The sequence below is a fragment of the Hordeum vulgare genome, chromosome 3H, assembly GCF_904849725.1.
Source record: "Hordeum vulgare subsp. vulgare chromosome 3H, MorexV3_pseudomolecules_assembly, whole genome shotgun sequence".
Classification (NCBI taxonomy): domain Eukaryota; kingdom Viridiplantae; phylum Streptophyta; class Magnoliopsida; order Poales; family Poaceae; genus Hordeum; species Hordeum vulgare.
Genome location: NC_058520.1, coordinates 371637407 through 371647669, shown reverse-complemented (window position 1 = coordinate 371647669; position 10263 = coordinate 371637407).

Sequence of the window (10263 nt, the reverse complement as noted above, 5' to 3'; positions counted from 1 at the left end):
GCGGTAGTACCGCTAGCTGGCGGTAGTACCGCTGCAGTCAGTGGTAGTACCGCTGGAGTGCCAGCGGTAGTACCACTGGAGCTCGGGCAGAGAGTGGGGGTAACGGTCTGATTCCTTCCCCCACTATATAAAGGGGGTCTTCTTCCCCCTTGGCAAAATCTATTCGTTCAGCTCTTGTTCTACCTCCATTGTTGACATTCTTAGAGCTTGCTTACTCTCAATCCCTCCAATGATTCTTGCTTGTTCTTGAGGGAAAAGAGAGAGGAGATCTAGATCCACATCTCCAGCAATCACTTTCTCCTCTATGTGAGGGGAACCCCTTGGATCTTGATCTTGGAGTTCTTTGTGAGCTCCTTGTTCTTCCTCTCATATTTCTCCATAGCTTTCGTTGTTGTGGATGGATTTGAGTGTGAGGGACTTGACCACTTCGTGTGTTCTTGCCATTGCATTGGTTGCATCGGTTTGAGTTCTCCACGGTGATACGTGGAAGTGAAGGTTGAGAAGCTTATTACCTTTGGTACTTAGTACCCTAGATATTGTTCTTCGTGGATGCTTTGGCGTCCTAGAAGCTTGGTGGTGTCTCGGAGCTCAATCATTGTGGTGTGAAGCTCCGGGAAAGCGTCGGGGTATCCAATTAGGTTGTGGAGATTGCCCCGAGCAATTTGTACGGGTACCGGTAACCGCCCCCAAGGGTTGCCACGTGTACGGGTTCGGTAACCGCCCCCAAGGTTTGCCATTTGTACGGGTTCGGTGACCGCCCTCAAGGGTCCCTTAGTGGAATTACGACATCTTGCATTGTGCGAGGGCGTGAGGAGATTACGGTGGACTTAGTGGCATCTTGGGGAGCATTGTGCCTCCACACCGCTCCAACGGAGATTAGCATCCGCAAGGGTGTGAACTTCGGGATACATCATCGTCTCCGCGTGCCTCGGTTATCTCTTACCCGAACCCTTTACTTATGCACTTTACTTTGTGATAGCCATATTGTCTCGTGTCATATATCTTGCTATCACTTAGTTGTTTATCTTGCTTAGCATAAGTTGTTGGTGCACATAGGTGAGCCTAGTTGTTTGAGGTTTTGTGCTTGACATATTAAACGTTAGTTTTATTCCGCATTTGTTTAAGCCTAAACCTTAATTATTTTAAAGCGCCTATTCACCCCCCCTCTAGGTGACATCCACGTCCTTTTCACCGCCGGTGCCAAGAATTAAGGTTGACCTTCTTGTAGTGCTAGAGTGGGCGAGTAAATAAGGGGTGATGCTAGATTCCGTGCCATCTTGTGCTAGATTTTGGTGTCCAGCCATCTCATCGCCCTTCCTCCGTGCACCCCCGCATATGTCGAGGCCCATTTTATGTTCGACTCAGCTTGGCTTGCTGGAAAAAATATATTCGAGCGTTCCTAGCGAGCGAGACTCTATGTAGCTTTAATGTGTACGCCTCAATGAGCCTTCTGCATCAACACCACGACAACCAACAAAATTTCTTTGAATCAATGGATCTATTTGGGGATGTAGCATATCATTCTTAGGTCTTGTACGATACAAGGTGCTTAGGAGAGGTGCTTATAAAAACAAAACGGATTTTCTTAAATATTGATGCTTATTTCTAAAGGTAGACGTTTAATGAAGCACCCTCCTATAGAAATAAGCATTGATGTTTAAGAAATTTGATTTATTTTATCAAGTACCTCCCCTAAGCATCTTGCGTTGTTCAAAGTCTTAGCTGACAATATGTCGAGTAAAGCACGGTAGTAAAGTGATATTCCATTTGTACGAGACAGTCGAGTGAGTGTGCATGCAGTCAAGAAAAAATATTGCATTTTACTCTTTGCATGGATTTGGCATCCGAGCAAGACGGTGATTTGGCGCTGACATCAAAATGCTCCTCATGAACAGTAAAATAAAAAAATAGTAATTTTTTTCAAAAACTTCCAATTTTTGTGGACTTGTGATATACTTTGACAAAAGTTTTGTATGCATAATTTCAAAAACGAAATGTCATTCGTGGTAGGCGTGAAAAAAATTCAGCACTCCAAAATATTTTCAAAACTAGCTTTTGTAGGACATGAATTTTGTTTTTTTGTCACGACTTTCACGAATGTCATTTAGCGCTGAAATTTTACAAGCATACAAAATATTTACCAAAGCTTATAAAAAATAGTTGTTAAAATTATTTTACTATTTGTTTTGAATTTACTTTTCATGAAGGAGCATTTGAGCTCGGGAGCAGATTCTCGACATCCCGGTTCTATCTCTTTCATCAATTTTTTGGAAAGATATATTTCACCAATTTGGCAGCACGTGATACAGGAGTGGGTACCAATGCCAAGAGCCATTTCTGCATTTGTCACTAGCATTTGGCAAGAACGTCGTGGATGGCTTTAGAATCTTGTTGTTATGTGCTAAAACGAGTCACCTCTGTGCGCGTGCACGTACATTTTAATCGTCTCATCTGTCACATGCTAAACGTCGTATTAGGCACTAGTAGTGTTAAAAATATATCTCAGTACTTACTGCGCATCGACCATAAAAAGATAATTATTATAATATCAGTAGTTGTTTACCGTTGCCACTCGAGGTCGGAGCTCGGACAGCCTGATGTTAAGTTGTTTAATTTGTCTGCATATATACTATTGGGTTTGTATTGCATGATTTTTAAAGCAATTTTGGGTTTTGAAAACTATCAAATCGACCAGTTATAGCGGGGGAGAACCCACTAATGTGGGTAGGCGCACGTGAGTGACTCGCTGTAAACGCATTAGCAATTAATCACTCGTCCCCTTCCTCCTTCTTGTGGGTCAACCTCAACCAACCCTACCGCCGCCATCGCCGATCTTGTTTCCCCCACCCCACCGCCGACACCCCATGCCATCCACCTTCAACTCCACCTCACGAGCAGACGCTGGCTCTCTAGGCGGTCGAAACCCTAGCTCATTCCGGGCCGTAACATGGAAGTTCTCCTCCATAGCGTGACGCACCAGTGGTCAAGAGGGTGTCCGCGCGCGGACCCGCCTCTTCATTGTGGCCCTGAACCATAGGGTTCCAGAATGGCAAGCGGCCGTCCTCTTCTCCGGGCGGGACGCTCGCGCTGGCTCCCTCTTACCGGCCGTCGATGCAGAACCTCCGCCTCCCGCACCTTCTTAAGGCGGCGAAGACCACCACACCCCGCTGGAGGTTCTGCTCAGGCGGCTGCTCCATCTACCGCCAGCCCAGCTGCTGCTACTAGTGCGGACAGACTCCATGAAGGTTAGGTTCCACTGTCTCGCCTCTCTCCTCCTTTCATTGTCTGCACGACAGATGCCTTCGCTGACATGCGTCGAGCCCCCCGCCGAGGATCTCGGACTCACCGACTTGCGCCGAGCCCGTCGTCGAGGTGCTGGACGCGAACAATCCCATCATCGGCGCCTCTAGGGGCGTGCCTTTCCTCATGTGAGGCCGTGACCACCTAGCAGGCCCGGCACGATGCCCTGCGCGTACTTCACAACCTCTCCATCTCGGCGGTGAACGCGACGCGCCAGTTGTCCGCGTGGCTCGCACTGTCGCTCATCGCCTTCATCGGGGACATGTCGGCGTAGGACTGCGCACTCGCCGTGCTTTTCAACATCGTGGCTGCCTGCCCCGCAGCGCTATACACGCTCCTCAACATGGACAAGGAGCTGAGTGACATGCGGTGGTGGCGGCGGCTTTAGCCAATGGCCTTCACGTCGGCATCTGTCATGGTGCTTTACAGCGCCGGTGTAATGTGAGTGCATCTAGTGCCCCTTAGTGATTTTGGTGTATTGAAGACTTATAGGTTAAGAGACTCATATGTTTGTGAGTGTACACACGCTCTATAAGTCACTAAGGAGTTTGAGTTATTCGAAGAATATTCACCCCTAAAAATGTATGTCTTTGGCTTAAGACTTTGATATTTCCTCTGAAGACTTTGAAAGTCAAATTGGTGTGTGAGTGAAGAAACTGATGTGAAGACTCTGAAGCGTAAAGACTTTCGTTTTCATAGTTTCATTTTCTGTATTCTATGTCATAGGACCATCATACGGTTAAAGGGGGTCGAGGTAAAACTAAGGAAAAGTTTCCAAGTGATGCTCATCTCAAAGCCTACATATTTAAACCCTTTGGATGAAGCTTTGGAAATCTTCAACAGCTTAGTCAAATTCTTCGGTGCCAGAGACGAAGATCTTCTAGTCTCTGAGGAAATTTCTCTAACTCAGGAGTTAGGTCTTCGCCACTGCGAATCACCTACATGTGAGGAACATGAGTGACATGAGGACTTTCATAGTCAAAACATTCCGACCGAGGTTGTGCTGTGCGCCAGTTGTCCCCAACCTTATCCACCTAACAGTCATATCATTGGGGGATTTATGTCAATTCATGTCGGGCTTCCTCCCCGACTATAAATAGCCGCACCCATAACCACTAGTTGGTTTGCTACTCCGCGAGAGAAACTGACACTTGTCATTTGAGATCCACCCACTTCTCGAATACTTTGAGAGAAAATCATCAGTGAGGAAAAACCCCAAACACCCAAACCAAAACCCAAAAACCCCAATGTGATTGAGCATCATTGAAGAGATTGTTCCTGTGTGGAATCGACGCTTGTTACTTTGAGGACTGTGCATCCTCCAAATGGTTAGGCCTCATGGTCTAGAGCATCCAACAGTAAATTGTGGATCGCCGGGTGGCCAAGTTTGTGAGGGTTTGGAAGTCTGCCCTAAAGACTTACCACGAGTGGGAGAGGACTGTGTGTCCTTAGATCAAGGAGAATACGGTAAGGCCTTATTGTCCTGGGACAGTGTGTCCTTTGATTTAAATACCAAGCCGCTCCAAACGAGACGTACGACTTTCACAGCAGTTGGAACTGGGTCATCAAATCATTGTCTTCATCGAGCACCGGGTTCTAATTCCTCAACCCTTTTATTTCCTCAATTGTATGTTGACGACTTTGAGCTTTACTATTTGAAGAATTTGAGTGAAGACTTTCTCAAATTCCTCACCTCAAATTCTTCACTTAAGTTATTCGTCACCTGCTTACCCTGATCACGCTACCTGTGCAACCTGAACGTTTCATTTTACTCGGACGACTAAGCTATCGCTGTTTTTGCACATCTATTTGAGTACTTATTCTGCTACACTCAGTTCGTGACCGAGGACTTTCCTCACTGGGAATTTCCTTAGTGAAGAATTTGTAAAAATTGCCTATTCACCCCCCTTTAGTCGATATGACGCACTTTTAATTGGTATCAGAGCAAGGTACTCCCTTGTTCTGTGTGAGTTTGGTTTAACCACCTAGAGTTTTAGGTATGTCGACCATAGGTATGATCAAGGTCACTACGGGTTTTCCTACCTTTGAAGGAAAGTACTTCCCATATTGGAAGAACAAGATGCGCATGCACCTTGAAGCAATTGACAACAATCTCTGGTATGTTGTGGAAAATGGTGTTGTCTGTGTCACTACAACTATCACTGCATCTGATGTGAAGAGATTCAAGCAACTCTACTCTCAAGCGAAGAATATCATCTGTGGCCATGTGAGCAAAGGTCGGTATGGCAGAGTGAGTGCTTTGGTCTCTACAAAGCTTACCTAGAAAAGGTTGTCCGAAGTCAATGAAGGAGTATCTATGCAACGTGACTCTCGTGTTGATGTTCTTCGCAATCTGTCAACCACTTCAAGAGACTTGATAATGAAAGCTGCCAAGAAACCTTCAATCGCCTCACTCACATTTCTAATGAGCTTCAGTTCCTTGGAGCCAGAAACATCACTGACTATGAAGTGGTGAAGAAACTGCTACGATCTCTTGTTTCTTCATTCGATACACTGGTACTGATGATTCAAGAATGAAGAGATTACAAGCTGCTTGATCCTGCTGATATACTTGAGACTCAATACTCACGAACGCCAATAAGCTGAGAAGAGAAACCTTTATGAACCAAGCTATGGAAGACCTCGTGCGCCGAAGGCAAAGGTTGTTTCCTCATCTAAAGAAGAAGACTCTGATTGCAGTCTTGGTGATCCTGAAGAACTTGGTTAGGAACTTGCTATGCTCGTGAGGAAATTCCAAAAGTTCTCAAAACGAGGCCAGTTCGTAAGGTCTTCAAGGAGAGATATGAGGAAATCAGAATCTTCATCTAAGGACTACAATAAAAGGACCTGCCATAAATGCAAGAAATCTAGTCACTATATTGCTGGTTGTCCTTGCTGAGTGAAGGAACCAAAGAAGAAGATGTATAAGGATGACGGTTCCGATGACTCAAAGAAAATGAAGAAATCTTCAAAGTCCTCATCGCACAAGAAGACGAGCTTCACAAAGGATTGGGCACTTATTGGCAAAGAAATGGATTCTGAGGAAGAATCTGAAGAATGTGATGAAGAGGAAGGTTCAGAAGTGGAGTCACGGTCTAGTGTGGTAAGCCTAGCCCATGCTACCACATTTGTAAGCAAGTCCATCTTCGATCTCGAAGAAAATGGCAATGTCAACAACACTGATAACTGTGATGATGATTTCTCTCCCACCTATTGATTCATGGCAAATGGTTCAAAGGTACCAAGTCACACTTCCTCTTCTGATTCTAGTGACTGTGAACCTGATGACTATCAAAAACCCAGTTACATTAAGCTTGCTAGTATTGCCACTAAGCAACACACCGCTATTGAAAATCTTCAGAAACTGCAAGACAAAAGCGATGACCTGTTGAGTGAGGAAATGAATCGAACTCAGACCCTCACTAATGATGTTCAAAGTCTTCAGTCTAGGTTTGATAGTCTTCAAGAACGTTATGGAACACTTTTGCCTGATCATGAGAAGCTTTCTTATGTATTTCTTCAAATAAAGCAAGATCTTGAGAAACTAAGAATGTCTCATGATGATCTACGAATTGAAAATGATTCTTGGGAGCTGATCTGCACTAGCGCACCGGCCGAAAATCCGGTCGGTCGCATGCGAGCCGCTAGATCTGCCAGATTGAATCCTGTTTGACCGTCAGATCTGTCCATGTAGCAAAAAATCATCGATGGTAGAAAAAACAAGCAGCGATGTAGCAAATTTTGGCCACGGATGCCGCAAAAACACGATTGTAGCAAAAAAAATCACGTGGTCGTAGCAAAAAAAAGATGCTGATGATGCGTGGTAGCAAAACAAAATATGGGTTGTATAAAAACAATCTAGTGAGCTCAGGTTGCAACTCTGATGAACGTGTATGCAACTTTTTTAGTGAATGGTTGTAGCAAAAATTTGATACCAGTTGTAGCAAAAATCAACACCAGTTGTAGCAAAAATCAAACACCGGTTGTAGCAAAAAAATCCGATGAACTCGGGTTGTAACCAAACGTGGATGCAACTTTTTTAGTGGAAAAACTATAGCAAATTTGGATGCAAGTTGTAGAAAATTTGGACGGCCGCCATAGGGAAAATGTTGCATGCTTGGACAGCCACACGCGCGGGTCATGCGTGACCGGCCAAAAGATTCAGTAGGCGTGCCGGTTAGAAGCGTTTCCCATGATTCTTTGCTTGCTCAACAGATCAATGCCGCTTAGGAAGAATTCATTCCATCATGTTTAAAATGCATCGAACGCCAATCTGCTAATTCTGCACGTGAAACTTCAAATGCTTCTATTGCTACAAATTGTTCAACTGTATCTGTGGTAACAAATACCTCACTTGAGGAAACCATAAATGCCACTAACAAAAATGCAGGGTTGAAGGAATTCTATGCAAGAGGCATATATAAAAGTTTCAAAGGGCATCAAACCCTTTGTGATGTGCTCAAAAAGCAGATTCTGAACAAAAACCCTAGGAAAGAGGGTATTTCCTTTGAGAGGAAATTAAATGTCGATGGGTCATACTAGAAACCTGAGCAGTATCCCAAAACTTCATGGGTTTCTTAAAAAGGACCTCATGTTGATCCATCTACTCTAACAGGCTTTGCATGTGAAACTTCATATTCGTGTGATGAGTCATTTGACTCAAACTATAAACTGTTCAAAATCAGGATGGTGAAGTATTTGCTAGATATGTTGGAACTAACTGCAGGAATGGACCACCCTTGACAAAAATCTGGGTTCCCAAAAGCAGCTTGGAAAGTCTTCACGTGAATTCCCTCATGATACCACCAGTTAAGAACAGGAACCCCAGATCAAGTTCCTCAAGTGGACCAAAGTCTTCACAAGGAATAAATACCTCATATGTTCAAAACTATGCTCGTACTCACACTAATGCTTCTGATATGCAGAGAAACTACAAGGGACATGAATATGTGCACTATTCCTCAAATCACTACATTCGTAAGTTCTCAAAGAATTTTTGTGCCTATTCATTTGAGTACTCTAACCCCCTCTTGTGAAACGAAGTGGATTAGCCTCAATGCCTCAATTCTCTTATGGAGTTCGCAGGATGATGAACTATTTGCCACCCATCCAGATGTGGGTGGTGAAGAAATTGAACTAATCACTTCTGCAAGTCAATCTCCACATGAAAGTCATCATGTGAAGAATTTTTTGGAGACCTGAGGAAATTGCTTGATAGGATGCAAGCTAATCCTGATGAAATGACTTATCATTCCACTCGTCCTTATTATGTCTCAAATATACTTTGTGATGAAATTCAAGTCTCATGAATTTGATATCATATTCTTCACTCTGAAGCATATGAGATGGTAAGAAGTACTAACTCATCTACAGGATGACAAACCCAAACTACACAGTGGGTTCTTGAGAATGTGTATACTAATCACATGACTCGTGACAAGAGTTTACTGATGAATATCCCACTGACTCCATCAACAATGAAGCATATCACCTACACACACAAAGGTAAAAGCAAGGTATTGGAACTTGGTAATGTGGCTATTTCCAAGGACCGACACATGGACAAGGTCATGCTTGTTGAATCCCTTGGGTTTAACCTCATGTCTGTCTCAATGCTTTGTGATCTTGATATGATTGTCATCTTTGGCAAATATCAATGCGTAGTCATCATGGAATCTGACAAATCCAAAGTCTTCAAAGGCTTTAGCAGAGGAGACTTGTACATTGTTGATTTCTCTGTAGGCCCTCAGCCAGCCACGTGTCTTCTAGAAAAATCCTCAGAGGGCTGGCTATGGCATCGATGACTTAGTCATGCACGCATGAGGAATTTGCACACGCTGGCGAAGAAGAATCATGTCATTGGCATCGAAAGTGTCAAAATCCTCAAGGATCATCTCTGCAGGGCTTGTGAGTCTAGAAAAATGACCAGATCCACGCACCCATCAAAGACTATCATGACCACTACTCGTCTTGTTGAATTGCTTCACATGGACCTATTTGGACCTGCTCATTATGCTACGCTAACCAATGCAACATCTCTATATGGCTTTGTCATCATTGATGACTACCCTTGTTATACTTGGGTGCATATCATTCTTTTCAAAACTAAAGTGCAGGAAGTCTTCAAACGATTTTCCTCAAGGGCATCAACGTACTTCAGTGTCAAGATCAAGCACATCAGGAGTGACAATGTGATAGAATTCAAGAATACCAACCGTGATGACTATCTTGATGAACTTGGTATTACTCACGAATTATCTCCTCCTTACACTCCTCAAGAGAATGTCGTCGTCAAGCGCAAGAACAGGACTATGGTTGAGATGGCATGGACTATGCTTGAAGAATATGAGACTCCTCGTCGCTTCTGTCCTAAGGCAATCAATACTGCCTCCCACATCATCAACAGGGTATATCTTCACAAATTCCTCAAGAAGACTTCATACGAACTCCTCATTGACAAGAAACCTAATGTAAGTTATTTCAAAGTTTTCGATGCAAGATGCTGGATTAGAGATCCTCACCACAGTTTAAGGTTTGCACCAAAAGCACATGAGGGTTTTATGCTTGGTTACGGAAAGGACTTGCACACCTACAGAGTCTTCAACAACTACCACAACAAGGTTGCTAAAACTGTAGATGTGTGGTTCGATGAAACTAATGGCTCACAAAGAGAGCACCTGCCTCCTGTGCGAGCTAAATTGCCTCCTAAGGAAGCTATTAAGCTCAAGGATACTGAAGATATCATTCCTATTGAGGAACGACCTTTAGTTGAAGAAATCATCCCAAACAATGAAGAGATTCCAGTTGGTGTAACTGAGGAAATTGCTCCAGATCAAATTCCTCAACCCAACCAAAGTCTTCAACCCGCGCATCCGAGGATTGCAAATGAAGTGGAAATTGACAAAAACCTCGATGACATCAATGCTCCAGTTCCCCTCACTCGCTCAAAAGCTTCATATTTAA